Source organism: Crocodylus porosus, unplaced genomic scaffold (assembly GCF_001723895.1).
Source record: "Crocodylus porosus isolate Cpor-Errol unplaced genomic scaffold, CroPor_comp1, whole genome shotgun sequence".
NCBI lineage: Eukaryota > Metazoa > Chordata > Crocodylia > Crocodylidae > Crocodylus > Crocodylus porosus.
Genome location: NW_017728915.1, coordinates 32487630 through 32493957, shown reverse-complemented (window position 1 = coordinate 32493957; position 6328 = coordinate 32487630). Strand labels below are relative to the sequence as shown.

Here is a 6328-nt window from a genome sequence, read left to right as displayed (position 1 = left end):
TTCTCTGCTCAATATCTAGAGACATATCAAGCACGTGGGGACGTTTACTCATTCTGGTTGAATATGCACGTTCCTCCAGTTGCTGGGTATAACAATCTGCACTGATGAAGTGCACAGGCAGCGGTACCAACAGAAAGACATCAAATTCGGGCCCAGAAAATTCAGCTCCAAGCTCTCAAAGCCTGGAGTTCCAATATTTTCTTAGGGCTTAATACAAAGCCCACCTAAGTCAGTGCTAGTAGATGGAGGGATTGGGAGGCTATGACCGTGGGTCAACAGGGCTCAAGTAACTATAGCGTCAGCTTTGAACTGGATAGACTACAATATGATTCACTTTTACTCTGTGGCTTTTCAGAACAGCTTTTTAGCTGTGGCTTTTCAGCACATGCCGTGCTGTAGGCCAGGTGTCCCTGCATCTTGCGGCAACATAGCAGAGGTAGCTTTAAACTAGCTACCCTGGCTATGTAAGCATTTGAACTGAGCTGTGGCTACACTGATAGCTAGCTTAAAGCCCATTTAGGTACTTCTCCATGAATTGCTGTGGCTCTTTCGACTGTAGTATAGATAGACCCTTTTTAATGTGAGAGATCTCATTACTGGCTACTGATTCTGTACTGCTAAGAATGCTACGCTTCCTGGGTGAGATGGAAAAGGGTAGGTCCCCTCCTCGCTGGAAAAGTCAATCACATGAATTGTAGAGCGGTGTATTTTTATGCAAAAAAAAAAGGAAGAAAGAAAGAAAGAAATCCTCTCCAAATTTCCATGCTTCCCCTTTTGCTATTATGACAAGATTTTCTCCCGAAACTGAACAATAAATGTTTCATAAACATTTCCCTCCGTCTGCAAGTGGACCTTGAAAATTGATTATTTTTTGTTTGTTTCTTTTAGTCTCCAAATGTTTCTGCCATTATAAGGCAGCCAGTTATTTTGCTAGGAAGGAATGTGAAGAATTAGAGAAGTTGAAAGCGATTAAGGCTCTGTGCTCTTAGACACAACCACTCACCCAGCCTGGCGAGCAGCCTGGTCAGATTGAGCATTGCAAGACACCCTGAAGCCTTGAAAACAGTCATCTTCTAACCCCATGGGGTGGTTTTTGCATTATCACAGAAGAAATGATATAACAGAGGCTATTTTCTTCGTATTGAAAGGCCTCGGTGGTTAATATTTATTCTGACGAGATGTTTATTTTTGGATACTTTTATTGTTTCTAGGAAGGCCACAAAAAGTTCAGTGTTATGGAGAAATGGTTACTTTGTGTTCATGGTTAAAAAAAAAAAAAAAAAGGCAAGGGGCAAATTATCCAGCCACAGTCCTTTTATTTAAAGAGACAATGCATTTTCCACACATGCACATCCAACGCTTTGCAGGCAGGATAATAAAAATACTGGTTGGGTTTTGTCTAAATAGAAACAGATTTAACCCTGGTGTTCTGACTTGGAGAGTGGGGGCTGGAAAGTTTTCAATATAGTTTAACTTTGTTTTATGCTCACTCGACCTTTTTCAGGGCTTTCTGAGTGTATATAAAATGATGCAAATATGAACAAATAATCGTGGCCTTTTTTCTAGGCAGCTATTGATGATTTTACATAAGGAATTGATTCTTCCTGTGAAGGCCTTGCATCATAAATAAAGCTGGACAAAATGCAGCGGTTTCATATAAAATCTTCTAGTTTTGCGGGGTGCTAGTTGATGTGGTGCTTTAGTTACTGATGCAAAGGTGAAAAACAGCAGGATTTCTAACCCTGGAGGTCGGAGAGAGATTCAATATCTTGCTACACCTTCTTCCAATAGTGGCATAATCTGTACCCAGGGGGAATATTTCCTATTGCTTTATGTGGGTTTAGGATTGAACCCTACATTATCTAAAAAACCTTTAACGTGGTTCTCCACAAGGGGAAAAACCTATGATAAAAGACATAGCCTGAAGATCTGAGGGGGAAAGGTGGGCTGCAGTGTTTGTATATCAGGAAATTACCCATTACTCACAAGTTGCTCCATTTCCTTATAAAGAAGGGTTACCCTCTCACTGTGGAGCACGGAGACTAAAAGAATATTAATAGCATTTGTAACTTGCCACAGCTGGCCATTTCACAAAGAGAATTTTTCATTCAAGGTTTACACAATCTGGCTGGTGTAGATACTTCTGCAGTTGGAAATATTTGCAGGAGAACAAATGCCAACACGGTCATCTCTTCTTGTGCTACCAAGGCTGATCCAGCGCTAGGGTGCGAGGGAAAGAGGAATATCCAGATTCCATCCCTTGTTCTGCTACAGATTTCCTCTGTGGTTTCAGACGAGTTGCTTGATCATTAGCTGCATCAGCTCCTCATCTGTAAAAGAGGGATAACAATAGCATTTCTCTACCTCGCAGGAGAGCTGAGAGGATAAATGCGACAGACTGCAGAACAGTCAGATGCTATGATAGTTGGACAGGCACTTTAGATGAGCATTATAGCAGCCTCTGCCGAAACGTATGTCCACTTTGAACACTTCTACATAGCTGGGGTGCCAAAATGAGCAGGTCTGACTTAGATCCTTATCACCCAGGAACACAACCGCCAGCCCAAACGCCCCTCCAGTGTTCATTTGGCTTATTAAAATCTCCCAACAAGTTTCAGCAATGTTATCTGCTAAATTGTGTGAGGTTTTTTGATCATTAAGTGGATTGAGCTTCAAAGAGCTAAATGAAAATGAGCAATAAATATCAGTGTTACTCAGGTCAGAGAGAGCAAAATGACAAGGAGACCGAAAGACCTTCTGGCGACAGTAGAGCAAACAAATATGAAATACCTGCACTAAATCGTCCTGTTTGTTCTGATAATGTGTCTCTCCCCTTTCAGGGTATTTTTAAAAGCAAATTAAAATGGAAAAGCTGGGCCAGCACAATGGTCTGATCAGTTGGAGAGGAAGCCAAGAGCCCTGGTGGCCTAAACCTAGTGGTTACACGAGGATGCTGTGACGGTGACAATTGACTGCGCTTGTCCTGGGCTGTTACTCCGCTGCAAAAGCGGGGATGATGACAGTAGGTATCTGCTGGACAGAGTTGCCAGAACAGTTAAGTCTACTTATTTTAGATACATTTTTAAAAGGTGGCTCCTGCCTCGTGTTTTTGCACCCACCGTTGTCTCACGGATGCCAGCCAGCGTGCGTGTGTCACTGGTTACATGCCAGCAGGAGCGTATGAAGTCCTTACAATTTCTGTGACCCATACCTGTTATCTGTACTGCCATTCTCGTGGAAAAAATTACACAGGTGCAAATTTTGACCAAGGAAGCTGTATCTTCCAAAAGGGAGCACAAACATCTGCCACTAACTAATAGTAAGCACAGGCTCAGTTTCTTTGGAAGCAGTTTAAGGAAGCTTTCCTCTCCAGCCCTGGGCCAAAAATATGAACCAGCGACACTGCAAGTTATATCTACCTGCCTCTTACTCTCCCTAGTCCTTTTCTCATAACGTATAATTATAATAGGGCATCCAGTGTAAATGCCTACTTTCTTCTTTACAGCCTCTCTGTCCTCCAGCTGCGTATCGTTACAATGAAATCTCACAGTCCTTATTTATGACATGCCAAGAGGACAGCCTGCATAGCGAGAGGTCTGTGAATCTGTGATGCTCTTGCACACTTCAGCAGGCCAAAGGCAAATCCATCAGCCCCCTACCATATTCCCAAAGGCTGGGCTTCTGGCCTAGCCAAAAGAAGGGGATGTTTTGTCCCTTACACTGACATCTTCCCTTTCTCTAGGAAAGCAAATATACTCTCTCACTTGCAAGCCTGATACTGTTATAAGTAATATTAAAAATTAACCGTATGCATTCTTCAGCCTATTTTGCAATTCCTTTGCTTTGGGCCCTTCTTTAGCGATGACTAGACCAGGCAGAGCTGGAAACAGAGCCACGACAAGTTGGAAAGACTCAGACAAGATTGGGGAAGGAGGCAGGATGATATTTACTCTTCCTTCCTTTTAAAAGACATGAAAAAGTCTATGGCTCTTAGCCACTCTTTCATCCCCCCACATCCCGTGCCCCAAAGGTAGTTGTCATTTCCTATTTGTTCAAAGGCTGCCTGCTGCTTTGAAGGAACGTGAGCGGGGTTCCAGGTATTCTCCTGAGAGAAGAAAGCAGGAGGAAACCGAGTGATTAAAGGGGTATTAGGGGAAAGTTTAACTTTTAACAGTTCCCAACTTGGGCTACATGTTCAGCATTCATGTGCCATAGACATAAGGGGAGAGTGGATTAGAAATCCATACTATTATTAGCCACAAACCTATTCCATAAGCATAAGGAACCACATACATACATTATCCCTTGGAAAATCCCAAGCCAGAACCAAAGTGGCTTGGAGGAGCGGAAGCAGGCAAACAGGGGATTGAAACAACCTATGTTTGATTTATCCCCACCCTTTTTAGGGCATGTCTATGCGAGATGCTAAACGCACAGTAGCTTATCATCGCAGAAGCCGTCCTATTGCACTAATGCACAGTAGAATTAGCCTCCTGCACATTAGCATCACTAAAAAGGCGCGTGCTGGTGCTACTGTGCAATAGTGCTGGTTACTGTGCATTGAGTTGTATCTGTAATAATGGGTACTAAACTTAATGCGCACTAACTATGGTGGATTAATGCATGTATAGGCATCCTCTCTGTGATGCATCTAAACTCTAGCCCTTTCCAGAGGGATTATATGCTAGGTATATCTGGGGGGTTGAAAGCACCTGCCCAGCTGCTGTATACACAAAATACACTCTAATATTCTGCTGTCTATGATGACATATTAATAATATTATGTGAAAGCGTGCATATGAGATCAGCAATGAGTTTTCACAAACCAGCTGTAGAAACATACTGAAAGCCAGTTGGAACTAGCTTTAAACAGGGCAATTGTAGACTTAAAAAAAAAAAAAAAAAAAAAATCTTCTGGTTTTACCTGCTAAAAACCTCTACTGCAAACAGGATGTAGAAGTACTTTTCACTTCTACATTCATTTACATGCCAGTGACTTGGCCATTTTAAATGCATGCCTGAACAGCAGACAAACTCTTCTATTTTGTGAAGGAGAAGCTCAAAATATTAGAGGTTTGATCTTGGGAATACTCTCTCCTCACAGGCTGAGCTCATGAGTTTCAAGGACACTCTGAGCATCACGGTACTTTTATAGGGTCAGGTAGCGAGTTGCACAAAGACACTGAACTCGGGTGGCTGAGCTAAGAGAAAAGGCAGATGATTTCATTCTCACTCTAAACTACAAGATGAGATCCTGACTGATCCCAGGCGTGCTGAGAAAGATGGAGTCCAGAACAAAGACCTGAAAGAAGAATTTTTTTTTTTTTAATGCAAGCAAAAATTCTTCTATGGAGCTCTTTACTGTCTGTGTATTGGTAAAGTGCTATGAATAATTTTTCCCAGGTGTTTAAACAGGTGGCATCTTCGAGGGAAGCAGAGCTTCTTTCATGTTCCCTATAATTCGTGCTGTCTTAAGCCTTCATCATCAATGTCGTGGGTGAACATTGTGAGTGCTCTAAATGTCTTTCCCATGAATATGTTCGGTACCAGGTTTCACTACTGGAATAGAAATATTATAGTTTACTTATTTGCAGGGAAGGAAATAACATCCTGGCTCTGTTTGCTACTCCTCTATTTATTGTCTCTTCTTTTGTGCAGTATAAAAAAGTTAGTCATCTTCAACAACCCTTGTAAGTGAGCATGCCAAATATATTCTCCAATTCCACATAGATGAGCTGCTGATATCGTACATAATTTTGCTGGAGGAGATCAAAAGAGGCAGATCTAAATGACAAGGAATAAATCTTTGGCCAAAAAATATAAAAATCTATGAATGACTTTTGGGAACATAAGAGACTGGACATGCAGGAATGTGCCGTGCAGGTTCAGGTGCTCATATAGCCCCTACTTCACATCCACCCTGGATTCAAAGAGGTGGCATATGAAACAGAGAGGATAGAGAAGTTCTAGTTAAAGCCTACGACTTGACATCAGATACCTCGGGCACGTTCGGAAGAGTGTGCACATGCATTTGCCGGGGGTGGCAGTGGTGATAACCTGGGCACGCAGAGCCTGCCTGGCAGATGGAAGTCGGCTCTGGCCAGCCAGGCTCTGGTTTCAGGCGGCACATGCTACAGCCAGGTGCACCGCCCTGCTTTTTTTCCCCACGGTTTCTTTAGATACCTGGATTTTCCAGTATCTAATTTTGCTGCCGCACTGCAAATATGCAGCACAGCGAACAGATCCATGTGCACCACTTGTGTTTTGCAGCACCTCAAAAGGCTTTGAGGCACTGCAAACTAGATATTTCCACTTACGTTGACACAGC

At 42.6% G+C, this 6328-nt stretch overlaps 1 long non-coding RNA gene across 1 annotated transcript in view; it reads right to left on the bottom strand.

Annotated features, from left to right (window-relative positions):
• Positions 1-1299: 1299 nt before the first annotated feature.
• The window catches only part of LOC109310641, a 33862-nt gene continuing 28833 nt past the window's right edge, over positions 1300-6328 (bottom strand). Inside the window, exon 3 of the long non-coding RNA XR_002101279.1 lies at positions 1300-2330. This is a non-coding gene — a long non-coding RNA (uncharacterized LOC109310641). The remainder of the gene's footprint in view (positions 2331-6328) is intronic.